A 12,065-nucleotide genomic window follows, 5' to 3' on the forward strand; every position below is an offset into this window, starting at 1 on the left:
CTGGTGGGTTTTTACCTTGCTCCTTCATCTGCTGTGTGTTTTTCTGTCTTTTCATTTTCCTTATCTTATTGTGTTTGGAGTCTCCTTTTTTGCAGGCTTCAGGTTCATAGTTCCCGTTGTTTTTGGTGTCTGTCCCCAGTGCGGTCTCTTGTGGACCAGTGTCCTAAAGTTGGTTCTCCCACCTCAGGGTCACAGCCCTGACGCCTGGCTGGAGCACCAAGAGCCTTTAATCCACACGGCTCAGAATAAAAGGGAGAAAAAATAGAAAGTAAAGAAAGAAAGGAAGGAAGAAAGGAAGGAAGGAAGAAAGAAAGGAAGGAAGAAAGATGAAAGGAAGGAAGGAAGAAAGAAAGGAAGGAAGAAAGGAAAGATGAAAAGAAGAAAGGAAGAAAGGAAGAAAGGAAGAAAGAAGATAAAATAAAGTTATTAAAATAAAAGCTAATTATTAAGAAGAAAAATTTTTTAAAGTGAAAAAAAAAAACAAAACGGTTCTGTCAGAATCCTAGGACAAATGGTGAAAGCAAAGCTATACAGACAAAATCTCACACAGAAGCACACACATACACACTCACAAAAAGAGAAAAAGGGGAAAAATATATATATCTTGCTCCCAAAGTCCACCTCCTCAACTTGGGATGATTCGCTGTCTATTCAGGTATTCCACAGATGCAGGGCACTTCAAGTTGATTGTGGAGCTTTAATCCGCTGCTCCTGAGGCTGCAGGGAGAGATTTCCCTTTCTCTTCTTTGTTAGAAAAGCTCCCGGTGTTCAGCTTTGGACTTGGCCCCGCCTCTGCGCGTAGGTCGCCCAAGGGTGTCTGCTCTTCGCTCAGACAGGACGGGGTTAAAGGAGTAGCTGATTCGGGGGCTCTGGCTCATTCAGGCCGTGGGGAGGGAGGGGTAGGGATGCAGTGCGAGCCTGCGGCGGCAGAGGCCAGCATAACGTTGCACCAGCCTGAGGTGCGCCGTGCGTTCTCCCGGGGAAGTTGTCCCTGGATCACGGGACCCTGGCAGTGGCGGGCTGCACAGGCTCCCAGGAGGGGAGGTGTGGAGAGTGACCTGTGCTCGCACACAGGCTTCTTGGTGGCGGCAGCAGCAGCCTTAGTGTCTCATGCCCGTCTCCGGTGTACGCGTTGATAACCGCGGCTTGCACCCGTTTCTGGAGCTCCTTTAAGCTGCGTGCTTAATCCCCTCTCCTCGCGCCCTAGGAAACAAAGAGGGAAGAAAAGGTCTCTTGCCTCTTCGGCAGCTCCAGACTTCTCCCGGACTCCCTCCCGGCTAGCCGTGGTGCACTAGCCCCTTCAGGCTGTGTTCACGCTGCCAACCCCAGTCCTCTCCCTGGGATCTGACCTCCGAAGCCCAAGCCTCACCTCCCAGCCCCCGCCCGTCCCGGCGGGTGAGCAGACAAGCCTCTCGGGCTGGTGAGTGCTGGTCGGCACCGATCCTCTGCGGGAATCTCTCCGCTTTGCCCTCCGCACCCGTTACTGCACTCTCCTCTCCGAAGCTTCCCCCCCTGTCTCCCGCAGTCTCCGCCCGTGAAGGGGCTTCTAGTGTGTGGGAACCTTTCCTCCTTCACAGCTCCCTCCCACTGGTGCAGGTCCTGTCCCTAGTCTTTTGTCTCTGTTTATTCTTTTTTCTTTTGCCCTACCCAGGTACATGGGGAGTTTCTTGCCTTTTGGGAGGTCTGAGGTCTTCTGCCAGCGTTCAATGGGTGTTCTGTAGGAGTTGTTCCACGTGTAGATGTATTTCTGATGTATCTGTGAGGGGGAAGGTGATCTCCGGGTCTTACTCTTCCGCCATCTTCTCTCTGTCTCTCTACCATATTTTTTATACTAGTCTGTTTACGTCCTCCTTGGAATTGTCTTTTCTAACTTTGTGTCACTATACTCTCCCCATCTTCCTCATGCCTCACTGAAGTGTTGTCTTTTTCTTTTCTAATCACTCCTCCTTCTACTCTGCCTCCTCTATCGCTAGCCGCACAACTACCATCTTCTTGCCTTACTTTGCCATAAACGTTGGGATGGCCCAGAGTTCATTCCTGAGCTCTCTTCTCTTTTCTGTGACCTTTTATTATACAATGACCTCCAGATTTTTATCTCTATCCCTGACTTCATCCCAAATTCCAGACATATATATCCCTGCCTTCTTTATGTAGTCATATCTTTTCCCTATCAAATAGGCATGTAAGGGATATTCCCTAACTCTAAGAAAGAGTATTATTCCCTCAGTCTTCCAGATCTCAATAAGAGGCACCATCAAATTTCTCAAGCCAAAAATCAAAAAGTTATCATTCTGCTCTCTTCTTTATCAATTTAATCCAGTTCATCAGTAAGGCCTGCTGGCTCTACTTCCAAATTTATCTTTTATGAATACACTTTTCACCAAAGCCTCTTGCCATCTCCCTCACTGAGCCCTTCCTGAATTCCTTCCTGAATTACGGCAATAACCTTCAAAATACTCCCTTCTGATACTTTTTCCTGCTAAATCTCTCCAAATACAATCAGAGTGATCATTTTTAAAAATAAATCAGGTAATGTAACTGCCCTACTTAAAACTCTCCAGTGTCCTCCCGTTGCATTTAGAATGAAATCCAAATGTTTTACAATTCTCACACTTGCCTCTCTCACCTCAAGTCTTAACCCTCTCCCATTGAATCAATTTGTTCAATAACACTGCATTTCTCTCTTTTCTAAATCACACCACAGGGACTTTGAACTTGCTTTGTCTCATTACTGGAATATTTTGCCCAGATCATCACATAGTTGAAAGGTTCTCTCATTATCACCTCTGCAGAGTACATTCTAGTAAATGTTGCCTGTCCTACTACAGTCTGATTTCTCTGTATTATTTCTCCCTCACCTCTTCCTTCTTCCCTTCTTCCCTTCCTCTCTCTCTCTCTCTCGCTCCTTCTTTTGGCATATAGGTTTGGTTGTTTGTTAATTAAGGAACAGGCCTTTTTTTGCCTTGTCCAAAAACGTGTCCTGAGCACTTAGAAGATTTAGTATAGAGTAGGTGCTCAATAAATATTCACTGAACAAACAGGTCCACAAAGTTATAAGGGAGTCTGTGATCCAATAATAGGTGGGTCAGTTTAACACAACCCATAAGCCAAATCTGGCCACCATCTATTTTGACAGGTAAAATTTTATTGAAACACAATCATATTCACTTGCTTACAAATTGTCTGTGGTGGCTTTTGCACTACAGCAGCAGAACTGAGTAGGTGCAACTGAGACCATAAAGCCCACAAAGCTGTAAACATTCACTATCTGGCTCTTTACAGAAAGTTTGCTGACCCCTGCAATAATATATGCCAGGTCAAGTTGCCATTCAAATTAAAAGGAACAGGCAGACATTAACCTAAATAATACTGAGGGAACTAAAATTGTGTGCCCCTCCTAGAGGTGGAGGGGGTACTACTACTTGAGAAAAAATTCAGCTAAGCAAAATGATGCAAAATAGAGAACTCCAGAATTGGAGAAGCTAAGGTAAAAGTTTTTGTGGGCAGTTTGAAGCTTTTTAAAAATAAAGCTAAGATTAAACACTATACCACCTTTATTAACAGAACAAAAAATTTAGTAAGGGCAACAAACCTTGATAACATGAACAACAATAATCAGGGAGGGAAATAGGATTAAGTCTAAGTATACTCTTCTCCTCAGTAATAATCACAGCAAGTTGACAAGGTTGCCAAGATGATTCAGTAGAAAAAAAATTTACCTCCTGGGCTCTTTACATAACATTTTAGTTGTTTGGCAGCACATATACTAAAATTGGAATGATACAGAGAAGATTAGCATGGGCCCTGCACAAGGATGACATGCAAATTCATGAAGTGTTTCTTATTTTTAAAATATAACTAGGAAACTAGAAGAAGCTGCTGATGAATTTGAATCTGGATCCTATAGAGCTTCTCCTCTAGGATCTACTGATGAATCAAATCTATATCAAGATCTAGTTTTGAAAACATCACAAGAATATGTACAGATTTTGAAGAAAAATGATATGATATGAAAGATAAATAGTAAAAATTTACCTCCTGGGCTCTTTACATAACATTTTAGTTGTTTCCCATTAAACATGACGTGAAAATTTTTATTAAAGGAAAATACTTTTGTATTATAATTTAAAAAAAGAAAATGAGAAGATGACCCACAGAATGTGAGAAAATATTTGCAAGTCATTTATCTGATAAGGGTCCAGGATACAGAATATATAAAGAACTTATAACCTCAGGACCAGCTCAATCTGGTCCTACTCTATTGATAATGAGATACTGAGTTGTTTTTCAGAAACAACAGAACAAAACTGCAAGTCATGCAACCAAAGCATGAGTAGAGGAGAAAATTTTGACCTCAAATAATACTTAGAAGTAAAGTTTCTCCCTTCTACGGAACCAAAGGACTAGGACATGACTGGAACCTGAACACAAGAACGTTTTCAAAAGCCAAGGGTCTGTTGTCCAGGAAGATCTGATGCTGAAGCCCACTTTACCACACCTTACCATACATGGCCAAGTTCCAAAGCCCTCCAGTGGAAACCTGCCCTGCCAGTGCTTCCACATTCCAACACATCCTCCCCTAACTCATGAAAGTTTGACTGAACTCCAGATCAGGAAGACAGATTTGAGCCCTGCCTCCTGTCTCCTTGCTGGTCAACCTCAAGATAAAGTACTTTTCTTTTCTCAAAAGCTAGTGCCATGGTATTAGCTTCTATGGGTGTTGGGCAATGAGCTCTTGCTTGGTAACAAACCCTTACAGTTCACCAATAAAAAGACATAAAAGACAAATAATCCAATTTTAAAATGAGCAAATGATTTAAATAGACATTTTCAAAAGATATACAAATGGCCAATAAAAACATGAAAATATCTGTAACATCCTTAGTTATTAGAGAAGTGTAAACCTAAGCCACAATGACATATCATTTCACACACAGGAAGATGGCTATAATAAAATAGACAGATGATAGCAAGTGTTGGCAAGGATGTGGAGAAATTAGAGCCCCCATATATTGCTTGTGGGAATGTAAAATGGTTCAGCTGCTTTGGGAAACAGTTTGGCATTCCTCAAAAGGTTAAATGTAGAGGTATCATATGACCCAGCAATTCCACTTCTAGATATATACCTAAGAGAACTAAAAACATATGTTCACATTAGATCATATATTTTTTCATAACAGTATTATTCATAATAGCTAAAAAGTGGAAACAACCCAAATGTCCATTGTCTGATAAATAGATAAACAAAAACAATGGATAAAAGATGTGGTATATCTATACAATGGAACATTACTTGACAATAGAAAGAAATGAAGTACTTATACATTATAAAACATAGATGAACCTTGAAAACATTGTATTAAGTGAAAGAAGCCAGACACAAAATCTAGATATTGTTGATTCCATTTCTATGAAAACTACTTGGTTGAGCTTGTGATAGTCTACAATAAGATGAACTAAGTAATATTTACTATTTAATTTGACTGTCAGGTCCCTGAAGAAAATGATGAATCCTGGAAAATTAAATGGTGGTATAATAGACACCACCATCCCTATGTTCTTTAGGTCCATAATTGAAGCACTAATCTTCACCATTGCCCCAGGGTGTGATACTTTTTTTAAATTTAGTGTCTTGGTCAGGGTAAGACAGAATAGTTTCAGAGTTCCTACTTGGCTTTAGCTATCTTCACTATGATATGATAACTCTTATTCCACAGGTCAAGAATTCAGTGTGAGTGTTATCCAACTGCCAAGAATGCCAATCCCTATTATATATCTGAGACTAGGAAAATAATAGTCACGTGGTTCTATCCGTGGACCCATTAGCTATTGTAAGCTTGACTTTAATTAGGACTGCCTTTATTACTTGGCCTCTTTTACTTGCTACTTTCACATGGGGACCATAATAAATTTTGAGTCTCTAAGTGTGGATATCAGTTCAAATTCTGTGTGCAATAGTTCTCAAAATGTCCAGGCATTCCTCTTTCCCCAGTGTAAAGGCGCTGAAGTAAGTGACCCTGGGCCACTTTGGGGATAGTATATAATATAGTATACACTTGCTGTGGGTTGTAGGTCTCTCCTCCTAGGGAGCTGAACACCTCTTCTGTTAATAAAGTCTGTATGTGAAAATCAGCTCAGACCCAGAAACTGAACAAGGAATTATGACTGTTTATTGAAGTGACTGCTCTCAGTCTCCTGTCCTTCCATTCTTATCATTTTCTGGTTGTAGATATTAAGCAGCACACTTGTTGGCTGCCCACCTATTTTACTTATATAGACAGCATCCTCTGTTAACCATCTCTACAAATCTTTTTGACTGTCCTCTCTGATCTTTCTGGTTGTTACAGTAATTAGGACCTCTTGGTTCCTGACTGTAAGCAGTGCCCCCTGGTGTCTGTTACTTTGGTGCCTCATAAGCCACCTAGATATTAAAGAGCCCAGGTCTGTGAGCCCCTCTCCTCCTAACAGCCCTGGCCTACAGAAAAGACCAACCCCTGAACTTCTCAGTGATGCTGGTTCCCCTCTCACCAGTACATTCTTCATGGCCTTGGAGATGAGACTTAATCATCTAGTAGGTTTTCTGGCCTTATACAATATGTCCATTCCAGTATGTCCACTTCCTTGAGACTCTATTCCTTCCTCTACCATATACCTCATGCCATATACCAATACCTGAATTCTATTTAGGAATTTCCACTTTACCCAGCATAGATCTTTGATTTTTCCACACACCTAACAGCATACCCAGCAAAGAGTTTGCCCCATTCCTTACAAGATATTAAATCACACATCCTTAGAAAGTATTGTGAAGCAAATACATTTTTGCTTAACCTGTCTTTATTCTGGACCCCTTAAACAATTTTAAAGACTAATCCCAGGGATTCTTCACATGTCTTACAGAGCTCTGTGACTCTATCAAACATGCAAGCTAATTCTTGCCTCTTTCTTGGTGTGTACTCTCTATCCTCCTTTATGAGGCCCAGCTTGTCCCCAGCTGGGATATACTGAGATTTAACCCTATTATCAGACTGGCAGCTAGGGGAGGAGATGGGACATCTCCTAAAGGGGATACATATTGCATTGCTGGGGAGAGGCCTTTGTAATGTCTTTCTACAGAGTTCTCCAGGGAGATGTAAGCCACCCCTGGGAGCTCTGGGAGTTCAGAGAGGTCTACATAACCAAGATCATCAGGAGCATCCATCCAATTATCTCCAACCTATGTACCAGGTTCCTAAGTGTGATATTTTTATTTACAAGAAATATATATTTGGTCTTCATGTCATTTCTTGCGCAGAGCTCCTATAACCCTTGGAATTTCCTAAATGGTGAGAGCAATTAGGGTGCCTTTTGTTAATAATAATGAGGTGACTTTTTGGAAAACACCTCAAGTTGGGGGCTGGTTGCCAGGAGAACTAACCATATGAATAGAGGGTTGGAATTTTTAGTCCCACCCCCTGGCCTCTGGGGAAGGGAGAGGGGCTGGAGACTGAGTTCAATCACCAATGGCCAATGAGTTAATCCATCATGCCTATGTAATGAAACCTCCATAAAACCCCTAAAGGATGGAGCTCAAAGAGCTTCTAGGTTAGTGAACACGTCAGGATTTGAGGGGAATGGTACACGTGGAGAAGGCATGAAAACTCCACGACCTTTCCCCATGCTTTGTGCTGTGTATCTCTTTCATCTGGATGTTCTTGAGTTATATCCTTTTACAATTAACCAGTGATTGATCTAGTAAGCAAAGTGTTTCTCTAAGTTCTGTGAGCTACTCTAGCAAATTAATCGAACCCAAGGTTGGAGTGAGGGGGTCATTGGAACCTCCAATCTGTGGCTGGTTGGTCAAAAGCACAGGATAACCTGGGCTTGCTAGGAGTTAGTAGGGAGGCAATCTTGTGGGACTGAGTCCTTAACCTGCAAGTCTGATGCTGTCTCCAGGTAGATAGTATCAGAATTGAGTTGAACTATAGGGACATCCAGCTGGTGTCAGAGAATTGATGGGGTTTGTGGGGAAGAAAACTGCCACACACTGAAACTGGTGACCAGAATCCTTACCAAGTTTTCTCGAACAAGGCCCCGACCTTGGCATAACAGACCTACACTGACTGATCAATTAGCATCTCTGGAGTGTTGTGACTCAGAAGTCCCATGTCTGCTTTTCTGCTTTTCACCATCATGGACTGAACTGTGTCCTCCTAAATTTCACATGTTAAAGCCCTAACCGTCTATGTGACTCTATGCAAAAATAAGGCCTTTAAGGAGATAATTAATGTTGAATGAAGTCATAAGGGTGAGATCCTACTCCAACAGGACTGGTGTCCTTATGAGAAGTAGAAACACCCGAGCTTGCTCTCTCACTCCATTTACATGCATCAAGGAAAGGCCATATGAGGACACAGCAAGAAGGTGGTCATCTGCAAGCCAGGAAGAGAGCCCTTACCAGACACCAGCCCTGCTGATGCCTTGATTTTGGACTTCTAATCTTCAGAACTCTGAGAAAATTACATTTCTATTGTTTAAGCCACCCAGTCTTTGGCATTCTGTTATGGCAGCCTGAACTAATACATCACCCATGTCTGCTCTTCCTCTGGAGGAGAAAGGGGTTTTTTGTTAGCTATCAAAATATTTAATTTTCTGTTAACCACCTTCAGTTTCCTGCCTTCTCTTTGCAAGTTGTCAAACACAGCCTAGTAGTAACCAGATAATGCCACTGTCCTTGAAGGGGTTGCTCTCCATGAATCTTTTAAATACCAGAATCATAGCACCAACAAGGTCATTCCTCTACACCAGGACATTTTTCCAGGGTATCACTGCTGGAACCTTCAGCAATTAGGCTGCCATTTTGTGCCAGATATTATCCATCCTGCACATTCCACTTAGAACAAAGTCCTCTTTGTCAGCCAGTTGAGTGAGCCATTCTCATAACTCACCTTGCTGCCTGATTTCCTGAATCAATCTTAGTACCATTTTCATCAATTCAGGCCTTCTCATAAGTAAGCATCAAGAAAGGATTAGACATTTGAGAGATTTATTGTGGTGGCTCTGTGAAGGATAAAAGTGAGTAGGAGTAGGTAAGAAGAGGCTTCAGACCACTATGTAGGTTTGACAACTGTGAAAGGAGAGAAGGAGAAAAGGATTGCTTAGAATCAGCCTCTGAATGCATTTTCATTCTAAGAAAGTCTTGGCTAAGCCAGTGGGTAGACTCAAAGCACAAGTTATTCTTTAAAGAATCTCACACTGAACATGAATGGTCTGGTTCTTATGTACTGACCAAACTCAGCCATTGATTCATAGCAGCTTGGGAAAAGTGTTATCTGTGGTGGTTGATTAAAAGCTGTAACAGCTAGGGTTGTAAATCAACTATGCTCCATGTATCAGGTCCTCTTGAAGGAGATCTGAGTAGCCTACTTCTATGGCTGCCATTGTGTGGGTATTAATACTTTGACTTGATTAAAGAGTAAGGATAGAATACTGCTATTTTCTCATCAAAACTTTGCCTCCTTCTCCTGGGCACTACTACATTTCCCTGCCTCCTTCAAGTTAGCAGGGCTATGTGACTCAGCTCTGGTTGATAGAATGTGCACCTTTTCTTTGCTTGGTCTCTTTTTTTAAAAATTTTTATTTATTTTTGGCTGCGTTGGGTCTTCGTTGCTGCGCATGGGCTCTCTAGCTGCAGCCAGCGGTGTTACTCTTTGTTGCGGTGCATGGGCTTTGTATTGTGGTGGCTTCTCTTGTTGCGGAGCACGGGCTCTAGGTGTGCAGGCTTCAGTAGTTGCAGCACGCGGGCTCAGTAGTTGCTGCAAGTAGGCCCTAGAGCACGTGGGCTTCAGTAGTTGTGGTGCGTGGGCTCAGTAGTTGTGGCTCGCGAACTCTAGAGCTCAGGCTCAGTAGTTGTGGCACGTGGACTTAGTTGCTCCACGGCATGTGGGATCTTCCTGGACCAGGGATCGAACCCATGTCCCCTGCATCAACAGGCGGATTCTTAACCACTGGGCCACCAGGGAAGTCACTGCCTGGTCTCTTAAATTTCCATACAGCCCTCTACTCTCTTTCTACTTCTGAGGCAAACTTGAAGTTGATATGTTGAAGAAGAACCACAAGATGGAGGGGGAGGCTGAGCCTCTGAATCACCGCTTTGAGAAGAGATGCCAGACTGCCGTGGACTATGTGATGTGGGCAAGCAGTAAGTCTTGACAATTAAGATTGTGACATTTGGGAGCTGCTAATTTCAATAACTAGCCTAGCTTTTGTGTTTCAGCAGTTAGCTTACTTTCTTGGTAGAAATGTTTTAAAACAAGCAATTTTTTAAAGTTCTATTTTCATTATTTAGCTAGAATCTTCATATGGGCATGTGTGTTGGAATGACTGAATGAAGAAGAGATGGGATACAGAAGCTAAATGACTCCTTATTCTCATCCATCTTATCTTTTAAATAGTAATATTCTATAAAACACAGCCTAACTCTACTAAATAACCAAGCAGAATTCTAAATATCTAATGTAATACACACTTTTAAATTTCTTCTACAAACTCCTTAAGATTACTTGCAAAAATATTACTATTATTCTCTAGAAACGTTTTTCCAAAGCGTGAGTGCCTACAGTTTCTAAATAATATCCAGACCATCCTTGTTCAAACCATATTTGAACCAAAACAGCATTTTTTCTCCAAAATAGAATTTCTTGTTTTTTTCCAATGATGCATTAGTAAGGTAAGTCTTTACCTGGTCCTTCACAATGACTAGTGAAAATCGTGTGTAATGTTTCAGGACTGTAAGAATAGCTCTAGGAAATCTTTCTAAACTCAGTGAAACAGATATAACCAACTATATCTCCAAGCTGTCTTAGTTTTTAATATGCAATGGTTGAATTATTTTTATATGATTTTGAATCTAAGAAGCAAGTGTCAAATCACATGTGAAGATGTGAAATGATTTATAATCATCTAAAATCTATTATGCTTCACCTGCGCATGAAACCAGGATCTTAATACTTTGAAAGTTGTTAGAATGGTGTATGTTCAGCATATTGTAAATAGCACAAGATTTATTATTTTATTCCATGTTTAAAAATCTTAGATCCCCCTCACCTATCATCTTAAAGATATAACTGTTAATTCTAATAATATTTCTAAAACTCATCCCATGTTTAAGAACCGCCCAAAATATTCTTTCAAATTGGAAATAAAAATTATTTTATACCACTCTTCTGCTTTAAAACCCTCGTGTCTTAGTTCACCTAGAATAAAATTCTAACCCTATTTAGCAATGTCCTCCAGTAATTACACCTAGATTGACTAACAAATTACTCGAAATTTTATGTACTTCTTTAATTTACTGTTTATATTTATTAGGTGCCTAATAAACACCAAGTACTTTGCGAACACTAGAGAATTTTAAGGTAAAACAGATTGGCAAAAACCTTGCTTTTTAACAACTAGAGAGATTAACCATAAAATATAAATAAAGGGGAGAAAGAAGAAACAAACACAAAAATATCAGGTAATAACTACTTTGCAAAGAATTAAAATTGGGTGTTGAAATGAAGAGTGACAGCGCACAGCGAGGCTACTTTAAATATGTGGTCCAGGACAGTCTCTCTGAAGGAGGCATTTAAGCTACAATCAGAATAACTAGACTGAGGGAGTCACATTAAATTAAGGAGAACTCTGCTGCACATGTAGGGAGCAGCTGGTACCCGGGCTCTGGAACAGAAACAAACTTGGAGAATTTGAGGAAGTGAGGGAAGGCCAGCATGGATGGAATATATATATATACACACACACAAAGAAAATAGAGGCACATGAGATAGAAGAGTTTTCATATAGACTTTGTATTTTTAGATAGGCTTGGGGCTTTCATATAGGGTTAGAATTTTATTCTAGGTGAACTAAGACACGAGGGTTTTAAAGCAGAAGAGTGGTATAAAATAATTTTTATTTCCAATTTGAAAGAATATTTTGGGGGGTTCTTAAACATGGGATGAGTTTTAGATAGTCACTGGCACTACTAAAAACAACATATTAACAAAATCTTTAGAACATAAGAGAATAACTTTCGGCCAAACACA

General features: G+C 40.9%; 1 non-coding gene across 1 annotated transcript; it reads left to right on the forward strand.

The window, feature by feature from the left end:
- Window positions 1-3,746: 3,746 nt before the first annotated feature.
- On the forward strand, window positions 3,747-3,849 carry LOC112065741 (U6 spliceosomal RNA). The gene has a single exon (XR_002892220.1). It is a non-coding gene; the product is annotated as a U6 spliceosomal RNA (small nuclear RNA).
- Window positions 3,850-12,065: the final 8,216 nt, after the last annotated feature.

The sequence above is a fragment of the Physeter macrocephalus genome, chromosome 8 (genome assembly GCF_002837175.3).
Source record: "Physeter macrocephalus isolate SW-GA chromosome 8, ASM283717v5, whole genome shotgun sequence".
Lineage (NCBI taxonomy): Eukaryota > Metazoa > Chordata > Mammalia > Artiodactyla > Physeteridae > Physeter > Physeter macrocephalus.